The sequence below is a fragment of the Triticum dicoccoides genome, chromosome 6B (genome assembly GCF_002162155.2).
Source record: "Triticum dicoccoides isolate Atlit2015 ecotype Zavitan chromosome 6B, WEW_v2.0, whole genome shotgun sequence".
Classification (NCBI taxonomy): domain Eukaryota; kingdom Viridiplantae; phylum Streptophyta; class Magnoliopsida; order Poales; family Poaceae; genus Triticum; species Triticum dicoccoides.
The window spans coordinates 207,388,817-207,415,321 of NC_041391.1; positions in this window are offsets into that span (position 1 = coordinate 207,388,817).

Consider the following 26,505-nt stretch of genomic DNA (forward strand, 5'->3'; position numbering starts at 1 on the left):
TCGAACTTCTTCGTGATCCAATCATGTTCCATCTGCGAACTCCCGATCCAAGTGCCGAACGAATGACACCTCCGCGTTCAGCACACGTACGGCTTGATAATGCCTTCACCTCCTCGATCCAGCGAATGATGGTGAAGTACTAGATTGTGTCCTCTGGCAACACGACGGCGTGGAGGCAGTGGTGGTGGAGCAATCTCGGCAGAGCTTCGTAAGCTACGCAGAGAGAGAGAGAGAGAGGAACTACGAGGGAGAGGGAAGGCAGCGCCACGACATAGATTGGGTGCGGCTGCCCTCCCTCTACCCTCTATATATAGGGTGAAGGAGAAGGAGGAGGCGCCCTAGGGTTTTCCCTAGGGGGGACGACGGCCACAAGGCAACCCTAGATGGATTTTGGGTGCCCCCTAGGTGCCTTGCCCCAAGCAAGGGTGAGGCAGCCCTAGGGGCGCACCAACCCTTCCTAGTCTTGTAGGATGGAGTGAGGGGGGCGCACATCCCCTTAGTGGGATGGTGTGCCCCCTCCTCTAGGCCCATGAGGCCCCCAACACTTGTCGGGGCCTCCCAATACCCCTTTCAGTCATCCTGGTCACAACCCGGTGCCCCTAGAACACTTCCGGACTCCGATACCCTTCGTACCATATATCAATCTTCACCTTCGACCATTCCGGAGTTCCCTGTCATGTCCGAGATCTTATCTAGGGCACCAAACAACCTTCGGTAACCACCATAATGACTCAACTATACTTATATCGTCACCAAACTTTAAGTGTGTAGACCCTGCGGGTTCGAGAACTATGCAGACATGACCGAGACACCTCTACGGCCAATAACCAATAGCGGGACCTGGATGCCCATATTGGTTCCTACATATTCTACGAAGATCTTATTGGTCGAACCTTGATGCCAAGGATTCAGCTAATCCCGTATGCAGTTCCCTTTGTCTATCGGTATGTTACTTGCCCGAGATTCGATCATCGGTATCTCCATACCTAGCTCAATCTCGTTACCGGCAAGTCTCTTTACTCGTTCTGTAATACAAGATCCTGTGGCTAACTCATTAGTCACATTGCTTGCAAGCTCATTGTGATACTGCATTACTGAGTGGGCCGAGAGATACCTCTCCGTCATACGGAGTGACAAATCCCAGTCTTGATCCATGCCAACTCAACAGACACCCTCGGAGATACCTATAGAGCACCTTTATAGTCACCCAGTTACGTTGCAACATTTGGTACACACAAGGTACTCCTCCGGTGTCAGTGAGTTGCATGATCTCATAGTCATAGGAACATATACTTGACATGCAGAAAATGATAGCAATAAACTTGACACGATCATATGCTATGTTCATAATTTGGGTCTTGTCCATCACATCATTATCCTAATGATGTGATACCGTTATCAAATGACAACTCATGTCCATGACTAGGAAACCATAGCCATCTTTGATCAACGAGCTAGTCCTGTAGAGGCTTACTAGGGACATGTAGTTGTCTATGTATCCACACATGTATTTGAGTTTCTGGTCAATAAAATTATAGCATGGATAATAAACGATTATCATGAACAAGGAAATATAATAATAACCACTTTATTATTGCCTATAGGGCATATTTCCAAAAGAATACTTCATGCCCGGAAGTTTACCTGTGCAGCCACATATGGGCTCTGGCTTGGTTGAGCTTAGTAGTGACCCTGGTTGGGACAGTGCTAGCAGATGTAAACTACGGTAGAATTGGATGAGCACCGGACAGTGGTCACGAGAACTCTTCGGAAGATCATGTTTCGATTGTCCTGTTCTCAAACACTCTAAAGTGTGAGGACTTAAGGGAGGGATCAATTATTGTGGGTAAAGTGCACAACCCTTTGCAGAGTTAAAACCTAATCGATTAGCCTTGTCACTGGTTACGGACAACCTGAGCCTCTGGACTTGGATCTATCTCTGAACTCTCAACACCAGACTAATAATTAATTGAGGGCTACTTATTGTTATCATGGGTTATGGGAAATCAGTTGGCGGAACCATGCCATATATAGGTATCTACTTTGTAGTAGAGATTCTTGGACATTCCTTTGTTGTCAGAAAAATAAAACCAGATTTTACGTAAAAACCTCAGACACAAAGCCACAAAGCCATATTGCATATAGTATAGTTTATCATATGTTTTCTTACAGGGATCTTGCTGGTACATTCTATGTACTGACCTACATGGCTACAATGTATCATGTTGCAAGATTTGTACGAGGAGTAAGAGTACGGTATAGGGTTACCGTCTACACTCAACCTGCCGATGGCATTGATGGGACTCCACACCCATTTGATTGTTCCCACTGAGACTCATGATGTATATATATATATATATATATATATATATATATATATATATATATATATATATATATTAGTTTTACGTTATTTATACACGTGATTGCACTTTGATACATACATTGATGTACTATGTGTTCAAGCATACTGATCCAGGGATGGCACATATACACAGAGGCTTAACCGTTGGAGGTCGGGGCGCTATACGGGCAAAACTTGTTGTAGTAGATAGTCGGGAAGTTGTCATGCTAAGGCCTCATAGGACCAGCGCACCAGAGTAGAATCCATCGCCGATGAAGAGTAGCGTAGATCGGAAGGTTCAAACATCTAAACACACGAATGTAGACGAACTATGACCAGATCCAAGCAAATCCACCAAGGACAAATATGTCGGAGACACACCTACACACACCTACCGACGATGCTAGACACACTATCAGGACGAGTGCTAGGCGGGGAGAACTTTCTTTCATCTTCAGGGAGCGTCTTCTAAGAAGGATGCAAACCCTAATAAAACACGAAGAAACAACTGAAAAAAGCCCTCCCGCCGGCAAGGGATGAGATCCACCGCACCGCCATGGCCCTAAGAACGGATCTGAACAGATTCACCAAAGAAAAGCACCAACTAACTCCCGTGAGATCCGACGGAGACACACCTCCACACGCCCTCCGATGATGCTAGACGCACCACCAGGACAGGGATAGAACGTGGGAGCCATTATTCCTACTAACAGGCATTGCCGCCGCCACACAACTCCAATCATGACGTCTCTACCGCGGGCTTGGCTCCTCTCTTGTATGTGATGTCGAGGCCGACGTCTCTACTAGGTGCTTGGCTCCTCTCGTGATAAAACTACAATTGTTGATGGCTATTTGGGAGCTGTTAGTCTAAAAAGATAAGACTTCATTCACAAAAATAAATAAAAAGATAGACTAAATGAACTAGTACTCGATGATGGTTCTTACTTTTAAATAACATAGGACAATGCCCATGCCTTGCAATGAGAAATACATATTCTAGTTGTTGGGGAACGTAGTAATTTCAAAAAAATTCCTACGCACACGCAAGATCATGGTGATGGCATAGCAACGAGAGGAGAGAGTGTTGTCCACGTACCCTCGTAAACCATAAGCGGAAGCGTTATGAAAACGCGGTTGATGTAGTCGTACGTCTTCATGATCCGACCGATCCAAGCACCGAACGTACGGCACCTTTGAGTTCAGCACACGTTCAGCTCGATGACGATCCCCGGGCTACGATCCAGCAAAGCTTCGGGGATGAGTTCCGTCAGAACGACGGCGTGGTGAAGATCTTGATGTACTACCGACGCAGGGCTTCGCCTAAGCACCGCTATGATATTAACGAGGTGGATTATGGTGGAAGGGGGCACCGCACACGGCTAAGAGATCCAAGGGATCAATTGTTGTTGTGTCTAGAGGTACCCCCTGCCCCCGTATATAAAGGAGCAAGGGGGGAGGGGGCGGCCGGCCTAGTAGGGGCGCGCCAAGGGGAGTCCTACTCCCACCGGGAGTAGGACTCCCTCCTTCCTTGTTGGAGTAGGAGAAGGGGAAAGAGGGGGAGAGGAGGAAGGAAAAGGGGGCCGCACCCCTTGTCCAATTCGGACCAGAGGGGGGCTGCGCGCCTCCTTCCTTTCGGCCTCTCTTCTCTATTCCCGTATGGCCCAATAAGGCCCATATACTCCCCGGCGAATTCCCGTAACTCTCGGATACTCCGAAAAATACCCGAATCACTCGGAACCTTTCCGAACTCCGAATATAGTCGTCCAATATATCGATCTTTACGTCTCGACCATTTCAAGACTCCTTGTCATGTCCCTGATCTCATCTGGGACTCCGAACTCCTTCGGTACATCAAAACTCATAAACTCATAATATAACTGTCATCGAAACCTTAAGCGTGCGGACCCTATGGGTTCGAGAACAATGTAGACATGACCTAGAACTATTCTCGGTCAATAACCAATAGCGGAACCTGGATGCTCATATTGGCTGCCACATATTCTACGAAGATCTTTATCGGTCAAACCGCATAACAACATATGTTGTTCCCTTTGTCATCGGTATGTTACTTGCCCGAGATTTGATCGTCGGTATCCAATACTTAGTTCAATCTCGTTACCGGCAAGTCTCTTTACTCGTTACGTAATGCATCATCCTGCAACTAACTCATTAGTCACATTGCTTGCAAGGCTTAGAGTGATGTGCATTACCGAGAGGGCCCAGAGATACCTCTCCGACAATCGGAGTGAAAAAACCTAATCTCGAAATACGCCAACCCAACATGTACCTTTGGAGACACCTATAGTACTCCTTTATAATCACCCAGTTACGTTGTGATGTTTGGTAGCACCCAAAGTGTTCTTCCGGTAAACGGGAGTTGCATAATCTCATAGTTACAGGAACATGTATAAGTCATGAAGAAAGCAATAGCAACATACTAAACGATCAAGTGCTAGGCTAACGGAATGGGTCATGTCAATCACATCATTATCCTAATGATGTGATCCCATTAATCAAATGACAACACATGTCTATGGTTAGGAAACATAACCATCTTTGATTAATGAGCTAGTCAAGTAGAGGCATACTAGTGACTATATGTTTGTCTATGTATTATGTTTTCGGTTAATACAATTCTAGCATGAATAATAAACATTTATCATGATATAAGAAAATAAATAATAACTTTATTATTGCCTCTAGGGCATATTTCCTTCACTAGTATGTTGTTAACTTGCGATTTAACTGCTTGTATAAATATGACTCTGTAAATAACTAATTATCAAATCATGTTTGTGATCGTGTAAATAAATGTTTGGTAAGTTAATTAAGGTGGAATTGGTGCAAAAGTAAGTAAATTAGGGTAATTGATTCACGTACAAAAAATGTGTGAATAAAGGGCATGGTGGGACTAAAATACTCATTGGATAAAAAATAGCGAAAGGACATGGTGGGAGGGAGGAGAACCGGTTGACGAAGCGTTCTACTGTAAGAAAAAAGAACGTTACTCTCTTTTGTAATTATATAGAAGACAAACTAGTGGATGATACCATTTGTTACCAAAATATCTCTTCAATTTTTTTTTGTCATGTTAGAGCATCTACAACTGGAGCCTCATATCCACCCCAAACGTCTGGGCGGTCTACCAGGTCACTGCCCGGACAGAAAATTGCAACCCAACCGGACCAGGCAAACTCGGCTCAAACATCCGGGCAAACAGGAGCCCGAGACACATCCCAGATATAGGGCAGATATGGGGATGCCCGGACGCGTCTGAAACGTCGGACTAACAGATGGGTCCACGCTAAAACTCGTCGGTTCGATGGATACCTCCGTCAGTTAGGTGACGATGCATTCATGTCGCTGCTCTGACACGTCGCCCAAGGGACCAAGTCCGACTATTTGAGCCAGACGATGACGCAACCCTAGGCGCATCCCATTCTCATGCCTCTCGTACGTGCCGCCACTGCCCCTACTCTCTATTCCACTTTGAATATGAGGTCCACCGATGCTGACACCGCCACGGTCCAGCAAGATCACCTACTACAAACTCCTCACGACGGAGTGTCGGGTGGAGATCCAGGCACAGATGTGCATCATGTAGGAGCCCCGCGCCACACTTCATACCGCATGCATTGCTGTTGGCTTGCCTCCAGATAGTTCGGAGGAGGTGGAGCTGAGCACGAGGATGTGGATGCACAAAAGTAGGAGGGGGTGGGAGCGGAAACGCTTTTTAAGTCGTGGTTGCATGGCAGGAGATGATGGGCTAACTGAGACTGGTGGTTGGAGGACCACTCATACAACCATCTCATTGCTGCCAGGTGATGACGTCGAAGAATGGCAAGAAGCTAAAAAAGCAAAGCCCCCCTCCCCCGCATCTGAATGACACTAGCCGACAAACGAGCACTACATGACCCCAATCAAACCCTACCACCTAGAGAAAAAAGTGCTCACGAACTCAGTCGGCTCCCATCCGGCTAGCATGGATTTTCTGAATTTCTCGATGGACATGACTTAGACCAAATATTCCAGCGAAAGACGATCCAATATGCAAATATAAGTCAGATAGTTATCATGGACAATAGAAAAACTAGCCCTCGACTAGCTCGCGATGTGGATAATAGGAAAAGAGACGCGGAGGCCATATGTTTCACTAGTGGCTTCTCTCAAGATAGAAAATATTACGGTGGGTAACAAATTACTGCCGAGCAATTGATAGAAGAGCGCATAATTATGAAGATAACTAAGGCAATGATCATGAATATAGGCATCACGTCCGTGTCAAGTAGACCGAAATGATTCTGCATCTACTACTATTACTCCACACATCAACCGACTCCTGCCTGCATCTAGAGTATTAAGTTCATGAAGAATAGAGTAACACATTAGGTAAGATGACATGATGTAGAGGAATTAACTCAAGCAATATGATGAAAACACCATCTTTTTAGCCTCGATGGCAAGAATAATGCGTGCCTTGTTGCTCCTACTGTCACTGGGAAAGGACATCGCAAGATTAAACCCAAAGCTAAGCACTTCTCCCATTGCAAGAAAAACCAATCTAGTAGGACAAACTAAACTGATAATTCGAAGAGACTTGCAAAGATATCAAATCATGCATGTAAGAATTCAGATAAGGCTCAAGTAATATTCATAAATAATCTAATCATAAATCCACAATTCATCAGATCTTGGCAAACACAGCACAAAAGTGTATTACATCGAATAGATCTCCAAGAACATCGAGGAGAACATGGTATTGAGAATCAAAGAGAGAGAAGAAGTCATCTAGCTACTAGCTATGGGCCCGTAGGTCTGTGGTAAACTACTCACGCTTCATCGGAAGGGTAATGGTGTTGATGTAGAAGCCCTCCGTGATCGATTCCCCCTCCGGCGACACCGGAAAAGGCCCCTAGATGGGATCTCATGGGTACAGAAGGTTGCGGCGGTGGAAAAGTGTTTTCGTGGCTCTCCCTGATGTTTTTGGGGTATAAGAGTATATATAGGTGAAGGAACTAGCTCAGGAGAGCTCCAAGGGGCCCACGAGGTAGGGGGCGCACCCTACCCCCTAGGCGCTGATAACCCACAAGTATAGGGGATCGCAACAACTTTCGAGGGTAGAGTATACAACCCAAATTTATTGATTCGACACAAGGGGAGCCAAAGAATATTCTTGAGTATTAGCAAATGAGTTGTCAATTCAACCACACCTGGATAACTTAGTATCTGCAGCAAAGTATTTAGTAGCAAAAGTGGTATGATAATAAAGGTAACGGTAGCAAAAGTAAAGATAAATGTCTTTGGGTTTTTGTAGTAGTTGTAACAGTAGCAATGGAAAAGTAAATAAGCGAAGAACAATATGTGAAAAGCTCGTAGGCAATGGATTAGTGATGGATAATTATGCCGGATGTGATTCCTCATGCAATAGTTATAACATAGGGTGATACAGAACTAGCTCCAATTCATCAATGTAATGTAGGCATGTATTCCATAAATAGTCATACGTGCTTATGGAAAAGAACTTGCATGGCATCTTTTGTCCTACCCTCCCGTTGCAGCGGGGTCCTTACGGAAACTAAGGGATATTAAGGCCTCCTTTTAATAGAGAACTGGAACAAAGCATTAGCATATAGTGAATACATGAACTCCTCAAACTACGGCCATCACCGAGAAGTATCCCGATTATTGTCACTTTGGGGTTGTCAGATCATAATACATAATAGGTGACTATAGACTTGCAAGATAGGATCAAGAACACACATATATTCATGAAAACATAATAGGTTCAGATCTGAAATCATGGCACTCGGGCCCAAGTGACAAGCATTAAGCATAGCAAAGTCATTGCAACATCAATCTCAGAACATAGTGGATACTAGGGATCAAACCCTAACAAAACTAACTTGATTACATGGTAAATCTCATCCAACCCATCACCGTCCAGCAAGCCTATGATGGAATTACTCACGCACGGTGGTGAGCATCATGAAATTGGTGATGGAGGATGGTTGATGATGACGACGGCGATGAATCCCCCTCTCCGGAGCCTCGAACGGACTCCATATCAGCCCTCCCGAGAGATTAGGGCTTAGCGGCAGCTCCGTGTCGTAAAACACAATAAAACTTTCTCTCTGATTTTTCTCTCTCCGAGACGGAATATATGGAGTTGGAGTTGAGGTCGTAGGAGGTCCAGGGGGCCCACGAGATAGGTGGCCGTGCCCTAGGCGGGGCGTGCCCCCCTGTCTCGTGGATGCAAATGAATGCAAATGATAGTGTGCTCTCCAGCGAGTCATACCCAATATAAACCAATAATAATGAATGCAAATGACAGTGTGCTCTCCAGCGGGTGCTTTTTAATAAGAAGGGATGATGACTCAACATAAAAGTAAATAGATAGGCCCTTCGCAGAGGGAAGCAGGGATTTGTAGAGGTGTCAGAGCTCGATTCTAAAATAGAGATTGAATAACATTTTGAGCGGCATACTTTCGCTGTCAACGCAACAACTATGAGATGGCTGTATCTTCCATACTACATGCACTATAGGCAGTTCCCAAACAGAATGGTAAAGGTTTATACTCCCCCAACCACCAACAAGCATCAATCCATGGCTTGCTCGAAACAAGGAGTGCGTCCAGCATACAACAACCCTGGGGGAGTTTTGTTTAATTATTTTGATTTGCTTTGATCTTTTTGGATCATGGGACTGGGCATCCCGGTTACCGGCCCTTTCTCGTGAATGAGGAGCGGAGTCCACTCCTCTTGGGAATAACCCACATAGCATGGAAGATATAGGCATCCCTAGTTGAAGCATGAGCTGCTCAAGCATACAAAATAGAATTTCATTTGAAGGTTTAGAGTTTGGCACATACAAATTTACTTGGAACGGCAGGTAAATACCGCATATAGGTAGATATAGTGGACTCATATGGAACAACTTTTGGGTTTAAGGAGTTTGGATGCACAAGCAGTATTCCCGCTTAGTACAGGTGAAGGCTAGCAAAAGACTGGGAAGCGACCAACTGAGAGAGCGACAACAGTCGTAAACATGCATTAAAATTAATTCACATCGAGCAAAAACATGAGTAGGATATAATCCACCATGAACATAAATATTGTGAAGGCTATGTTGTTTTGTTTCAACTACATGCGTGAACATGTGCCAAGTCGAGTCACTCAATTCATTCAAAGGAGGATACCATCCCATCATATCACATCATAATTATTCTAATAGCATGTTGGCACGCAAGGTAAACCATTATAACTCATAGCTAATCAAGCATGGCACAAGTAACTATAATCTCCAAATGTCATTGCAAATATGTTTATTTCATAATAGCTGACTCAGGAACGATGAATCATCATATTTACAAAAACAAGAGAAGTCGAGTTCATACCAGCTTTTCTCATCCAAATAAGTCCATCATATATCGTCATTATTGCCTTTCACTCGCACGACAGAACGATGTGTATAATAATAAGAGTGCACGTGCTTTGGACTAAGCTGGAATCTGCAAGCATTCAACTCAAGAGAGAAGACAAGTAATATGGGCTCTAAGTTAAATAAACAATCATGCATATAAGAGCCACTAAGCATTTTAAATATAGTCTTCTCGACCCCCAAAAGAAAATAAAATAAAACTATTTACACGGGAAAATTCCCAACAAGTAAGAAGAAGAACTAGAAATCTTTTGGGGTTTTCATTTTAATTTCTACTACAAGCATGGAAATTAAACTAACTAATTTTTTTGGGTTTTTCTCAAGGTTTATCAAACACACAAGAAGAAAACTAGAAAAAGAAATTTTAAACTAGCATGGATAATACAATGAAAGAGTATGAGCACCGACGACTAGTGTATGAACATGAATGTAAAGTCGGTGAGAAATACGTACTCCCCCAAGCTTAAGATTTTGGCCTAAGTTGGTCTAATACCAAGGTCCGCCGCTACTCTCCCCGGTGTAGTGGGAGGTGTAATCAGGATACCACTGGCTGGTCATCTCCGGATCCCACCGGACAGATGATGCACGATAAGGGTCCAGCTCAGGTTTCGGCTCAGGTTCAGGTTCTGGAGTAAAAGCTTGAGCTCGGTGATTGTTCACCGCTTCCAGCGTGACAAGGCGATTTTCTGCAAGAAAATCAAATAACAGAGGTGCAGGCAAAATAATAAACTCAAAGTGTTTCTTATTGAATCTAAGTCTATACAAGAGCATCTTCTCTTCGTTGTCAACAATAAACTTGTGTGCTACCATGCTCTTGTAATCTAAAATGTGAGGAGGTAATTTTGTCTCCTCCTCCTCATAGTGCTTAATGGGTATCTGAAAATGTTTAGCAAGACATGCATCATAGATACCTCCAAATATGGGGCCTTTTGTACGATTCAGGGCTAGCCGTTTAGCAACAACGGCACCCATACTAAAAGTATTGTCTCCTAGCAAAGCATGTTGAAGAATAATAATATCTGGAACGCTCAAGTTTCCACTATTTCCTCGACCAATCAAGCATCTACTAGCAAATATGGCAAAATAGCGTAAAACAGGAAAGTGTATGCTAGAGACTTTCGCCTCGGAGCCCTTCTTTGGCTCCTCTACAGCAATAGTATTAACAAAGCCACCCACATCATCACGATGGGGTTCATCTAATTCTCCCTCATAAGGTATCCTACATACCGCGCAAAAATGACGTAAAGACATTTCTTTGAATTCATCATATAAATGAAATGATACTGCAGGCGGTGATTTCTTAGGATAATAATAAAAGTTTTGCACGAAAGTATTGGTGAGCAAGAGATACTGATCGATTCGGCCGTTAATGAAACCGGTGAGGCCTGCAGTCTCGATTAAAGCATAAAAGTCTTTATGAATTCCGGCTTCTTTCAAGAAATCCTCACATGGCCATTCGCACGACCGTACTTCCGCTAAGCGAGGAAGATTATACTTGGGTTTTTCCTTTTCTTTGTCTTGTTTTTCCTTAGAGCTTTGGCTAGAAGAGCCTTTAAAGAGCCTCCTTAACATTTTCTGAAAATTTCTGAAATTTTAGTAACTTCAAAATAAAAGTGAATAAAACTAAACAAGATTGATAGCAACTACTCCTACAAGTGCCTAGAGCCTATATCATGCATTGGAATTGCTTGGGACCTCAAAAATTTAACATACAAGCTCAAGAACATGGTCACCTATGAAGTAAAAATTTGCAATGAATAAAGCACTAGAACAAAAACTAATTGGACCAATGGAGGAGTCACATACCAAGCAACAATCTCCCAAAGTAGTTTTGTGAATGGAGCTTTGAGCTAAGAGATCGAAAATCACAGCAAAACGAGCTAGAACTCGTGCTTGAGCTGGATGGGGATTTTTTTGGGTAGAAGATGAAGTGTGTCGGTGCTGGCATAAGTGGAGGGGAGCCACTAGGGGCCCACGAGACAGGGGGGCGCGCCCTACAGGGGGGGCGCCCTCCTCTCTCGTGGCCTGGTGCTTGCCCCTTCTGTAGTGTTTTCAGTGCCTAAAATCCTCAAATATTCCAGAAAAAATCATACTAAATTTGCAGGGCATTTGGAGCACTTTTATTTTAGGACTATTTTTTAATGCACGGATAATTCAGAAAACAGACGGATAATACTATTTTTGCTTTATTTATTCTAAATAATAGAAAGTAAAAAGAGGGTACAGAAGGTTGTGCCTTCTAGTTTCATCCATCTCGTGATCATCAAAATGAATCCACTAAGAAGGTTGATCAAGTCTTGTTAACGAGCTCATTCCGAATAACACGGAACCGGAGAAATTTTGAATAACACTAAGTTACCTCAACGGGGATATGAAAATCCCCAACAATAAGAATATCATAATTTTTCTTGACAGTAGGGAGAGGAAATTCAAAACCTCCAAAAATGATAGTTGGAACTTTTTCAATAGAATTGATACTATGAACTTGAGATTGTTTCCTCAGAAAGTGTACCATATGCTCATTACCATTAACATGAAAAGTGACATTGCCTTTGTTGCAATCAATAACAGCCCCTGCAGTATTAAGAAAAGGCCTACCAAGGATAATAGACATACTATCGTCCTCGGGAATATCAAGAATAACAAAGTCCGTTAAAATAGTGACATTTGCAACGACAACAGGCACATCCTCACAAATACCGACAGGTATAGCAGTTGATTTATCGGCCATTTGCAAAGATATTTCAGTAGGTGTCCACTTATTCAATTCAAGTCTACGATATAAAGAGAGAGGCATAACACTAACACCGGCTCCAAGATCACATAATGCAGTTCTAACATAATTTCTTTTAATAGAGCATGGTATACTTGGAACACCCGGATCTCCAAGTTTCTTTGGTATTCCACCCTTAAAAGTGTAATTAGCAAGCATGGTGGAAATTTCAGCTTCCGATATCTTTCTTTTATTTGTAATGATATCCTTCATATACTTAGCATAAGGATTTACTTTAAGCATATCAGTTAAGCGCATACATAAGAAAATAGGTCTAATCATTTCAGCAAAGCGCTCAAAATCCTCATCATCCTTTGACTTGGATGGTTTAGGAGGAAAGGGCATGGGTTTCTGAACCCATGGTTCTCTTTCTTTACCGTGTTTCCTAGCAACAAAATCTCTCTTATCATAACGTTGATTCTTTGATTGTGGGTTATCAAGATCAACAGTAGGTTCAATCTCTACATCATTGTCTTTGCTAGGTTGAGCATCAACATGAACATTACCATTAACATTATCATTAACATTATCACTAGGTTCATGTTCATCACCGGATTGTGTTTCAGCATCAGAAATAGAAATATCATTGGGATTCTCAGGTGTGTCTACTGTAGGTTCACTAGAAGCATGCAAAGTTCTATCGTTTTTCTTCTTATTCTTTTTAGAAGAACTAGGTGCCTATAAATTGTTTCTCTGAGAATCTTGCTCAATTCTCTTAGGGTGGCCTTCAGGATACAAAGGTTTCTGAGTCATTCTTCCAGTTCTAGTAGCCACTCTAACAACAAAGTAATTTTATTATTTAATTCGTCAAGCAAATCATTTTGAGCTTTAAGTACTTGCTCAGCTTGAGTAGCAACCATACAAGCATATTTGCTAACGCGGTGAAGTTCATCTTTAAATCTAGCCAGATTATCACCTACGTGTCCTATCTCGAAAGCATTATTCTTTAACTCTCTGCCAACATAAGCATTAAAACTTTCTTGTCTAGCCATAAAGTCATCAAATTCATCTAAGCACGGCTATGAAATTTAGTAGAGGGTATTTCAACTTTATCATATCTATAGAGAGAATTTACCTTTACTACCTGTGTCGGGTTATCAAGACAATGTGGTTCTTCAGGCGGTAAATTAAGACCATGTATTTCTTCAATAGGAGGTAAATTCTTAACATCTTCAGCTTTAATACCTTTTTCTTCCATTGATTTCTTTGCCTCTTGCATATCTTCAGGACTGAGAAATAAAACACCTCTCTTCTTCGGAGTGGGTTTAGGAATAGGCTTAGGAGTTGGCTCAATTGGTTCAGGAATTACTTCAGGAACTGGCTCGAGAAGAGTCCAATTATTTTCATTGGTCAACATATTATTCAATAATATTTCAGCTTCGTCAACTGTTCTTTCCCTGAAAACACAACCAGCACAACTATCCAAGTAGTCCTTGGAAGCATCGGTTAGTCCATTATAAAAGATATCAAGTATTTCATTTTTCTTAAGAGGATGATCAGGGAAAGCATTAAGTAACCGGAGAAGCCTCCCCCAAGCTTGTGGGAGACTCTCTTCTTTGATTTGCACAAAATTATATATTTCCCGCAAGGCAGCTTGTTTATTATGAGCAGGGAAATATTTAGCAGAGAAGTAATAAATCATATCCTGGGGACTACGCACACAACCAGGAGCAAGAGAATTATACCAAGTCTTAGCATCACCCTTTAATGAGAACGAAACTATCTTAAGGATATATAAATAGCGAGACTTCTCATCATTAGTAAATAGGGTAGCTATATCATTCAACTTGGTAAGATGTGCCACAACAGTTTCAGATTCAAGGCCATAAAAAGGATCAGATTCAACTAAAGTAATAATATCAGGATCAATAGAGAATTCATAATCCTTATCAGTAACACAGATAGGTGAAGTAGTAAAAGCAGGATCGGGTTTCATTCTAGCGTACTGTTGCTTCCATTTAGCTAATAGTTTCTTAAGATCATTTCTATCATTGCAAGCAAGAATTTCCATAGCAGCTGTTTCATTCATAACATAACCCTCAGGAACAACAGGTAATACATAATCATTGGGGGAACCTTCATCATCACTGTCATCAATAATAGATTCTTCAATAATTTCATTCCCCCTAACTCTAGCAAGTTGTTCATCAAGAAATTCACCTATTGGCACAGTAGTATCATGCACAGAAGTAGTTTCATCATGCAAAGCAGAAGTGGCATCATCAATAACAGCGACATATCAGAATTCATAGCAGTAGTAGGTTTAGGTGTTGCAAGCTTACTATTAACGGAAGGAGAATCTAGCGCAGAGCTAGATGGCAGTTCCTTACCTCCCCTCGTAGTTGAGGGCAAAATAGTAGTTCGATCGTCTTTCAAGTTCTTCATAGTGATCAACAAATATAAATCCCAAGTCACTAAGAGAATAGAGCTATGCTCCCCAGCAACGACACCAGAAATTAGTCTTGATAACCCACAAGTATAGGGGATCGCAACAGCTTTCGAGGGTAGAGTATTCAACCCAAATTTATTGATTCGACACAAGGGGAGCCAAAGAATATTCTTGAGTATTAGCAAATGAGTTGTGAATTCAACCACACCTGGATAACTTAGTATCTGCAGCAAAGTATTTAGTAGCAAAAGTGGTATGATAATAAAGGTAACGGTAGCAAAAGTAAAGATAAATATTTTTGGGTTTTTGTAGTAGTTGTAACAGTAGCAACGGAAAAGTAAATAAGCGAAGAACAATATGTGAAAAGCTCATAGGCAATGGATCAGTGATGGATAATTATGTCGGATGCAATTACTCATGCAATAGTTATAACATAGGGTGATACAGAACTAGCTCCAATTCATCAATGTAATGTAGGCATGTATTCCGTAAATAGTCATACGTGCTTATGGAAAAGAACTTGCATGACATCTTTTGTCCTACCCTCCCGTTGCAGCGGGGTCCTTACGGAAACTAAGGGATATTAAGGCCTCCTTTTAATAGAGAACCGGAACAAAGCATTAGCATATAGTGAATACATGAACTCCTCAAACTACGGTCATCACCGAGAAGTATCCCGATTATTGTCACTTCGGGGTTGTCGGATCATAATACATAATAGGTGACTATAGACTTGCAAGATAGGATCAAGAACACACATATATTCATGAAAACATAATAGGTTCAGATCTGAAATCATGGCACTCGAGCCCAAGTGACAAGCACTAAGCATAGCAAAGTCATAGCAACATCAATCTCAGAACATAGTGGATACTAGGGATCAAACCCTAACAAAACTAACTTGATTACATGGTAAATCTCATCCAACCCATCACCGTCCAGCAAGACTACGATGGAATTACTCACGCACGGCAGTGAGCATCATGAAATTGGTGATGGAGGATGGTTGATGATGACGACGATGACGAATCCCCCTCTCCGGAGCCCCCAACAGACTCCAGATCAGCCCTCCTGAGAGAGATTAGGGCTTAGCGGCGGCTCCGTGTCGTAAAATGCAATGAAACTTTCTCTCTGATTTTTTTCTCTCCAAGACGGAATATATGGAGTTGGAGTTGAGGTCGGAGGAGGTCCAGGGGGCCCAGGAGATAGGGGGCCACGCACTAGGGGGGCACGCCCCTGTCTCGTGGACAGGCCGTGAGCCCCCTGGCATTAATTCTTTCGCCAAAAATTCTTATTAAATCCAAAAAGTGCCTCCGTGGATTTCCAGGACATTCCGAGAACTTTTCTTTTCTACACATAAAACAGCATCATGGCAGTTCTGCTGAAAACAGCGTCAGTCCGGGTTAGTTTCATTCAAATCATGCAAGTTAGAGTCCAAAACAAGGGCAAAAGTGTTTGGAAAAGTAGATACGTTGGAGACGTATCAGGCGCGCCCTCCACCGTTGTGGCCGCCTCAATGAGTCTCCGACTTCACCTCCAAGTCTCCTGGTTTGCTTCTGGTCCAAGGAAGATCACCGCAAAAGTTTCATTCCGTTTGGACTCCGTTTGGTATTCCTTTTCTGCGAACTCTAAAACAGGCAAAAAACAGAAACTGGCACTGGGCTCTAGGTTAACAGGTTAGGCCCAAAAATAATATAAAATACTCCCTCTGTCCCATAATGTAAGACATTTTTTAACACTACAATAGAGTCAAAAAATGTCTTACATTATGGGACAAAGGGAGTAGCATATAAGTGCATATTAAACATCCAAAACACATAATATAATAGCATGGGACAATCAAAAAATATAGATACATTGGAGACGTATCAGCGACTCACACATGTGAGTGCGGCTGGCTGCCGCGCCTTCACCCCAGAGTTGCGCTGCGTCATTTGGCCCGGCAAGTTCAGGCCGGATCTGCCTCTGCGCTACTATGGCACCCCAACCCCGCCGAGTTCCTCCAGCTCTATGAGCTGAGCATCAAGGCGGCGAACAGCGACGACAAGGTCATGGCAAACTGGTTCCCCATGGCCCTCAAGGATGGCACACGTTCTTGGCTCCTGAACCTCCCTATGGGATCGATCTCCTCTTGGGACAAGCTACACGAGTGCTTCATCGCCAAATTCCAGGGTACTCGCGACGGTGCTCCTACAGCAGGCAACCTGCAGCGCATAAAGCAGCAACCGGGTGAGACCTTGCACAAGTACATACAACGCTTCATGAACATTCTCCTCAAGATCCTGAAGGTGTTGGATGAGGCCATCATCTCGATGTTCTCCGATGGCATCCAAGATGTCAAGGTGAAGGAAGAGCTCACCATCCACGAAGACTTATGCTCGGCTCTGGAGATGTTCAACATGGCAACCAGATGCGCGAGGGCAGAGGAAGGTCACCTCTCCCTCCTGGAGCTTCTGGAGGCCGATCCTGAAGGCAAGAAGGCCAATGCTAAGGAAGTGAAGCACAAGGGCCTCGCTCTGCTTGTGGCTGAGCCTGAGATGAAGCGCGACTGTGACCACGGCGAATCCTCCAGGGGCAACCGCTTGTTCTGCGTCTTCCACAACGTCCACATCCACAACATCAACAACTGCCAAGAGTTTAGGGCAATCCACGGCGGGCGCCTTGGACGTCGTCCCGAGCGAAATGACAGTGGCTACGACCACGGTGGAGGCTATTGGGACAATCGCATCCCCTGCCAGGGCTGGCGCGATCAGCCTCGTGAGGACCGCTAGTAGGGCCAGCCTTGTGACGGCCTGTGGCGTGACCAGCCTCGCGAGGACCATCCTCAGGGCAATGCTGGCCTTCCTCCGCTGCCACCGCCGCCTAGAAGGAGTGATGACAACCGCCAAGATGATGGGACTGAGGGCTTCCGGGAGCCGCGCGTGATTACCTGCATCTTGGGTGGTGCTCAGGCCCCCGTTTCTCATCGCATCTTCAAGCAGTTCGATCATGAGGTGAACGTGGCCCTTCCCAAGCTTGAGGCGTCGCGCCCCCTCAGGTGGTCCAAGCACGCCATTACCTTTGACTCTATGGACCAGCTCAAGTGCTCGGCCGCCGCTGGTGCGCTCCCAATGCTCTGCACGCCAACCATCAGCAACGTCCTCGTCACCAAGACCCTCATCGATGGTGGCGCAGGGCTCAATGTCCGCTCCATCGAGACGTTCGACATGCTCTAGGTGCCACACGACCAGCTTCTCCCACCAAGCCTTTCTCAGGGGTGACCGATGGCTCCATCGTTGCTATAGGGCAGATTCGTCTCCTTGTCACCTTTGAAAAGCGCGAGAACTACCACACTGAGCTCATCGACTTTGACGTTGCCCACGCTCGCCTCCCGTACAATGCCATCCTAGGGTATCCGGCCCTTGCCAAGTTCATGGCAGCAACTTACCATGGCTACAATGTCCTCAAGATGCTAGGAAGTGGCGGCATCATCACGGTCGCCTGCGATGAAAAGGATGTGGTGTGCTCCCTTGAGAGCACCTACCAGGCCGCGACAGTTGAGAACTCAAATGGCGAAGGCGCCATCCTGCCTCCTGAGGCCGTTCCCAAGAAGAAGAAGCAACTCCTCCCCAAGGGCTGTCAGGAGGTTAGGGCGCCTAACGATCGTGCCTCAGGCCCCGCGCCCACTGCTGGGGCACCCTTCCCTCTTGCATAGGAAGGTGCGCCCGACGCCCCTCTCGGGCGGGCTCCGGGGCTCTCGTGTGGAGGGCCTCTGACCTGACAAGCAGCACAAGGGAGGTGTTCGGGTACCATGTCGAGGCGTGCTTCAACTCGTGTTTCCATGAGCAAGGCGCGAGGCGCCAGGTGCTCAGGAGTTCATCACCAAGGCGACCAAAGAGCTTCAAGAGGCGCGAGCCATGGGTGGCGAGCGTCGCCCCGCACCATCCAGAGCAGCTACTGCCCCTGACATGGGTGGCGAGCTGCACATCTGGGTCAACATCCCAGGCCTCAATAGGACTGCTTCTCAGGAGCTCTTCTGGCCGTCCCGTGTCGGCCGGAGTGGGGGCTACCCCTTGCAGCTATGTCTGCATGCCGTTTGGCCAGCTAAGCGTGGCTGCCTCGCACCAGTGCTACATGGAGGGCGCCTTGGCATCTCACGAGTCCAGGCGCCAGGCAATCTTGATGGAGGAGGTGCCGGAACCTCGCGAGCCCCCAAGACCTCTAGAGCCCCTCAGGCCTTAAGAGTCGGCTGGCCCGTGAGGGGCGATCTCTGTGGCGCGTGTCTTTAGCTACTTCAACGCTTCTACAACAATGGTGCCAGGTGACTTTTTGGTTTGTTCAGTTGAGGGCACCCCTCGGGCTGCATTATCCTCAAGCTGTCAGGGCTCGCCCCCGTAGCCTATACCATTTTGCGCATGTATCAGAACTATTTTCACCTCTTTTATGAATTGTTTAAATACTACAACCTGCATTTCTGGTGCTTCGCCACCATGAATGTCGCGCGCCCTCACAAATCCGCGCACGACCGCCTCATGATTAAGGACTAGCATGGCGTCTATGCTCGGGTCCGTCCCTGCAGCATCGCTAAACCCAAGTGGCTGAGCTCTGTCTCACGGGCCAACTCCCGTGCACGTCACCTCCCGTGGTCCTTGGTGCCTTGTTCTCGCATGAGCTAATCGAGAGTGGATGAGTCAGGGTGCGTGACCCGGTGCCTCATTGCCATGGGAGCCGCGCGCTGGTTGTCTTTCTTTAGGATTGTTGCATGAGAAGACTGGGCACAACGTCTGTGCTCGGGTCTGTCCCTGCAGTGTTGATAAACCCAACAGTTGACTCTGTCTGGAAGGCCGGCCCCGTTCATGTCACCTCCTGGGGTTGTTGGTGCTTGGCCTTCTCATGCGATGTCCTTCGGAGATTCACTCGGCGCAGGCCACCCCAACATCTCCCATGATTATTACAGGCACCCCGCAACAAAATTCAGTCGCTACCCGCCTTGAGGTAGGGCCTCGTGAGTCCCGCGCCGGCTCGTGAGTGCCCCGATACACCTCCTCCAGTTCTGCCGTGCAAGCCATGTGTATGAACGGGGCTGTACACGCCCCGGAGTCTCCCCCAGAGGGAACTCCCACCCACACACCAGTGGAAGCCTCATGAAACACATTGGCGGATGACACAGTCAAGGAGCAACTATGCCCACGCACCAGAGGAAGCACCATGCTCTGCGCTGGCGGACGACACGGCTGAGGAGCAGATATTCCCATGAAAGAGTGGAAGCACCATGCTCCACGCTGGTGAATAAACAACTGAGGGCGCCCCCATGGCCGCATCAACCTCAGGACAGCCTTTCGACTCTTCGCCTGGCAACACCTCACAGCTTTCCCCTAGAGAGGCCCGCGCGAGGGGGCTGGGCATGGGGGCTATGCTCGGGCCATGCCTCGCGCATGCCACCTTACCTATTTTTCTCGCATCCCTCCTAGGAAAAAGCTGGCAAGGAAAGGTTGGAGGACTCCAAATCGATCCGAACGTTGCTCGCATTCCCTTCATGAGGGTTGTCCGTACGTCAAGGGGGACCCCTGAGCATCGCGACTCAGGGGCCTCACTAGTCACGTAGCCCTCACCCCTTGGTCTCATCCAGGTGATCCGGACGCCCCAACGGCGGTTGAGGTATGCGTGGGGCTGGGCCCTGCTGATGCATAATGCTAAGGATAACATGAAGGGAACCAAGCACTAAAGGAAATGCAGAGTTCCAACAAGTTATTACAAAACATAATGTTCCACGAGTTCAAATAGAATTTCTCACGCCTCCGCCATGCATGGTGAATGTTATAGGGTCAGCTAGGAAGAAGCACCGCCGTCGCCTTGGTCGCCGCGACTGCTCACCTTGGGAAGTCCGGCGTTGATGATGCTGCCACCACCTTCGCCGCCGGCCTCCGTTGCTGCAGCTGCGGGGTCGGGGACGCAGCAGAACTTCTCCAGCAGGTCTTCCACTTGCTTCTTCATGGCTTCAGAGGCAGTGACATGGGACTCAAGGGCCACCGGCTCGATCTGCGCACCGAGGTTGAAGCTTGGGTCCCAGAGGTGGAGGTGGCTGAAGACACGTGTCGCGGCCGAGGTGAAGAGCGCGCGGCACTCCTCCTCCACCCAGGAGTCCACCCCAGCGGCGATGCCCTCGAGCATCTTGGCAAGCTCGGGGAGAAGCCTGATGACCCACAAGTATAGGGGATCTATCGTAGTCCTTTTGATAAATAAGAGTGTCGAACCCTACGAGGAGCAGAAGGAAATGACAAGCGATTTTCAGTAAGGTATTCTCTGCAAGCACTGAAATTATCGGTAACAGATAGTTTTGTGATAAGGTAATTTGTAAAAGGTAACAAGTAACAAAAGTAAACAAGGTGCAGAAAGGTGGCCCAATCCTTTTTGTAGCAAAGGACAAGCCTGGACAAACTCTTATATAAAGGAAAGCGCTCCTAAGGACACATGGGAATTATCGTCAAGTTAGTTTTCATCATGCTCATATGATTCGCGTTCGTTACTTTGATAATTTGATATGTGGGTGGACCGGTGCTTGGGTACTGCCATTCCTTGGACAAGCATCCCACTTATGATTAACCCCTCTCGCAAGCATCCACAACTATGAAAGAAGAATTAAGGTAAACCTAACCATAGCATGAAACATATGGATCCAAATCAGCCCCTTACGAAGTAACGCATAAACTAGGGTTTAAGCTTCTGTCACTCTAGCAACCCATCATCTACTTATTACTTCCCAATGCCTTCCTCTAGACCCAAACAATGGTGAAGTGTCATGTAGTCGACATTCACATAACACCACTAGAGGAAAGACAACATATATCTCATCAAAATATCAAACGAATACCAAATTCACATGACTACTTATAACAAGACTTCTCCCATGTCCTCAGGAACAAACATAACTACTCACAAATCATATTCATGTTCATAATTAGAGGGGTATTAATATGCATAATGGATCTGAACTTATGATCTTCCACCGAATAAACCAACTAGCATCAACTACAAGGAGTAATCAACACTACTAGCAACCCACAGGTACCAATCTGAGGTTTCGAGACAAAGATCGGATACAAGTGATGAACTAGAGTTTGAGAGGAGATGGTGTTGGTGAAGATGTTGATGGAGATTGACCCCCTCCCGATGAGGGGATTGATGGTGATGACAATGGCGATGATTTCCCCCTCCCAAAGGGATGTTTCCCCGGCAGAACAGCTCCGCCGGAGCCCTAGATTGGTTCCGCCTCGAGACGGCGGCGCTTCGTCCTGAAAGCTTCCTTATGATTTTGTTTAGGGCAAAAGACAACTTATACCAGTAGATGGGCATTGGGGGGCTTCCAGGTGGCCCACGAGGCAGGGGGTGCGCCCAGGGGGTAAGGCATGCCCCCACCCTTGTGGACAGTGGGTGGCCCCCCTCTGGTGCTTTCTTAGCCCAATATTTTTAATATATTCCAAAACTAACTTTCGTGGAGTTTCAGGAATTTTGGAGTTGTGCAGAATGGGTCTCTAATAATTGCTCCTTTTTCCAGCCCAGAATTCCAGCTGCCGGCATTCTCCCTCTTCATGTAAACCTTGTAAAATAAGAGATAAAAGGCATACGTATTGTGACATAATATGTAGTAACAACCCATAATGCAATAAATATCGATATAAAAGCATAATGCAAAATGGACGTATCAACTCCCCCAAGCTTAGACCTTGCTTGTGCTCAAGCGGAAGCCGATATCGAAAAATATGTCCACATGTTTAGAGATAGAGGTGTCGATAAAATAAAATACGGACATGAGGACATCATGATCATTCTTAGAACAGCAACATATATATTGTCATATGATTTCTTATGCTAAAGTAACAATCTATTCACAGTATGAATCAGAAACTTCATTGAAAACTAGCAAACTATAATCTCAGTCATCGAAGCAATTGCAATTTATCATAACATAGGAAAGAGTCAATATAAGAGCTTTTCAACAAGTCCACATACTCAACTATCATTTAGTCTTTCACAATTGCTAACACTCACGCAATACTTATGGGTATGAAGTTTTAATCGGACGCAAAGAAAGATAGGGGCTTATAGTTTCGCCTCCCAACCTTTTACCTCAAGGGTAATGTCAACAATAATGTTTTATGAAAACCTACATCCAATTGGATATACATATCAGGATCTTTCCAACACATAGTGCTTGCCAAAGGATAAAGTGTAAAAAGGAAGGGTGAAGATCACCATGACTCTTGATAAGGTAGAAGATAAAAATAAAAGAGAGGCCCTTCCCAGAGGGAAGCAGAGGTTGTCATGTGCTTTTATGGTTGGATGTACAAAATCTTAATGCAAAAGAACGTCACCTTATATTGCCACTTGTGATAGGGACCTTTATTATGCAGTCCCTCGCTTTTATTTCTTCCATATCACAAGCTCGTATAAAGCTTATTTTCCCCACACTAATAAATCATACGTATTTAGAGAGCAATTTTATTGCTTGCAACAATGACAACTTACTTGAAGGATCTTACTCAATCCATAGATAGATATGGTGGACTCTCATGGCAAAACTAGGTTTAGGGATGTTTGGAAGCACACGTAGTATCTCTACTTGGTGCAAAGAATTTGGCTAGCATGAGGGGGAAAGGCAAGCTCAACATGTTGGATGATCCATGACAATATAATTTATTTCGGATATAAGAAGACATAACTCATTACTTTGTCTTCCTTGTCCAAAATCAAATTTTTAGCATGTCATATTTTAATGAGTGCTCACAATCATAAAAGATGTCCAAGATAGTATATTTATATGTGAAAACCTCTCTTTCTTTACTACTTCCTATTAATTGCAACGATGACCAAAACTATGTTTGTCAACTCTCAACAACTTATATTCATCATACTCTTACTCTTTATATGTGAAGTCATTACTCTCCATAAGATTGATATGATCTTTTTGTTTCTTTTTATTCTTTCTTTTTCTTTTATTCCCTCAAGATCATAGCAAGATAGCAAAGCCCTCGACTCAAAACTAATCTTTATTATATATAGCTCACGGACTCGATTACATAGATAGGGATCAACACAAAAACTCAAAGCTAGATCATACTAAACTTTATTCTACTAGATCAAGATATAACCAAAAGGATCGAACTAAGAAAAATGGTAATGATAGAAGTGTGATGGTGATATGATACCGGGGCACCTCCCCCAAGCTTGGCAGTTGCCAAGGGGAGTGCCCATACCCATGTGTTTATGTCTCTTTCTTCGGAGGTGGTGATGATGGAGTTGTTGATGATGTAGGATTTTCATCCATCTTCCAAGGCATAGGCTCACCATCATAGAAGGATGATCGAGTCTCCGGGATCCTCAAATCTGCTGCCAAACTCATCCTCTTGAATCTATATTGAAACTCACAGTTTTAGTTTTGCAGGTCATAGATCTGAGCTTGGAGGTGCTCGATTTTCTCGTGAAGCTTGAAGATGATTTCCCCAATGTTCTTCGCATCCAGCTTGTGGTTGTTGGTGAACTCCACGATCATCATGTGGTTGGTGTTGAGTCCGCGTTCCACCATCCCTTGGCACTTGAAAACTTGCTGCTCCATTGCTTCAAGTCTTGTCTCCACGCTTCCGGTCCTCCTTGGTCCCTCAACATCGCGTATGTGCAACACCCCCTCACGCATCTCAATGGTTTGAGGGTGTTGCATCACTTCCGCAAGGTAGGGGTTGATGACCTTCTCGAAAAACTTGTCCTTGGGGGCGCTTGAAGACGTCATGGTGATCTAGATCTGTGAAAAAAAAGCTCAAAACAAAAGTAGAGGATTTTGTCGTGGTACAGTGGTCAAAACCTTCGGGAGATTATATAATGATTTTTTACCGACCAAAAGAAGTATCGTGTAAGAAAACAGAGTCCGGAAGGCACACGAGGTGCCCACGAGGCAGGGGGCGTGCCCAGGGGGTAGGGCGCACCCTCCACCCTCGTGCATGCCTCGTGTCCTTCCCGGACTACTTTTTATTTTTCTATTGTGTTAAATATTCCAAAACAGAGAAAAAATGCTATTAGAACTGTTTTGGAGTCGGTTTACTTACCGTACCACATACCTATTCCTTTTCGGAGTCTGAAACGTTCTGGAACGTGTCCCTTATGTACTCCTCCGGGTTCGGTGTCAATAACAGTGGTTTGAACATTTATGGGATTACCTGAGATATAATGTTTTATTCTTTGACCGTTCACCACCTTTGGATTCGTGCCTTCGTAGTTGTTGATTTTTATGGCATCGGAATGATAGACCTCCTCGATAACGTAAGGTCCTTCCCATTTAGAGAGAAGTTTTCCTACAAAAAATCTTAAACGAGAGTTGTATAGCAAAACATAATCACCTACATTAAACTCACGCTTTTGTATCCTTTTTGTCATGCCATCTTTTAACTCTTTCTTTAAACAGTTTGGCATTCTCATAGGCCTGGGTTCTCCATTCATCAAGTGAGCTAATTTCAAATAGCCTCTTCTCGCCGGCAAGTTTGAAATCATAATTGAGCTCTTTAATAGCCCAATATGCCTTATGTTCTAGTTCAAGAGGTAAGTGACATGCTTTTCCATAAACCATTTTATACAGAGACATACCCATAGGATTCTTATATGCAGTTCTATAGGCCCATAATGCATCATCAAGTTTCTTGGACCAATTCTTTCTAGATCTATTAACAGTCTTTTGCAAAATTAATTTAAGCTCTCTGTTACTCAATTCTACTTGACCACTAGACTGTGGATGGTATAGAGATGCAATTCTAGGATTAACATCATACTTAGCAAGCATTTTACGAAAAGCACCATGAATAAAATGTGAACCACCATCAGTCATTAAGTATCTAGGGACTCCAAACCTCGGAAAAATAACTTCTTTAAGCATCTTAATAAAAGTGTTATGATCAGCACTACTAGTTGGAATAGCTTCTACCTACTTAGTAACGTAATCAACAACAACTAAAATATGTGTATACCCATTAGAGGAAGGAAAAGGTCCCATATAATCAAAGCCCCAAACATCAAATGGTTCAATAACAAGTGAATAGTTCATAGGCATTTCTTGACGTCTACTAATATTACCAATTCTTTGACATTCATCTCAAGACAAGACAAACATGCATCTTTGAAGAGAGTATGCCAATAAAAACCGGATTGCAATACCTTATGTGCAGTACTATCTCCAGCGTGGTGTCCTCCATAAGCCTCGGAGTGACACTTGCGTAGGATCTGTTCCTGTTCATGCTCAGGTACACAACGTCTAATAACACCATCTACTCCTTCCTTATAAAGGTGTGGGTCATCCCAGAAAATGTCTTAAATCATAGAAAAACTTTTTATTTTGCTGGTATGTGAAACTAGGTGGTATAAATTTAGCAATGATGTAATTAGCATAATCAACATACCATGGAGTAGTACGAGAAGCATTTATGCCAGCTAATTGTTCATCAGGGAAGCTATCATCAATAGGTAGTGGGTCATCAAGAATATTTTCTAACCTAAACAAGTTGTCTGCAACGGGGTTTTCAGCTCCCTATCAATAACATGCA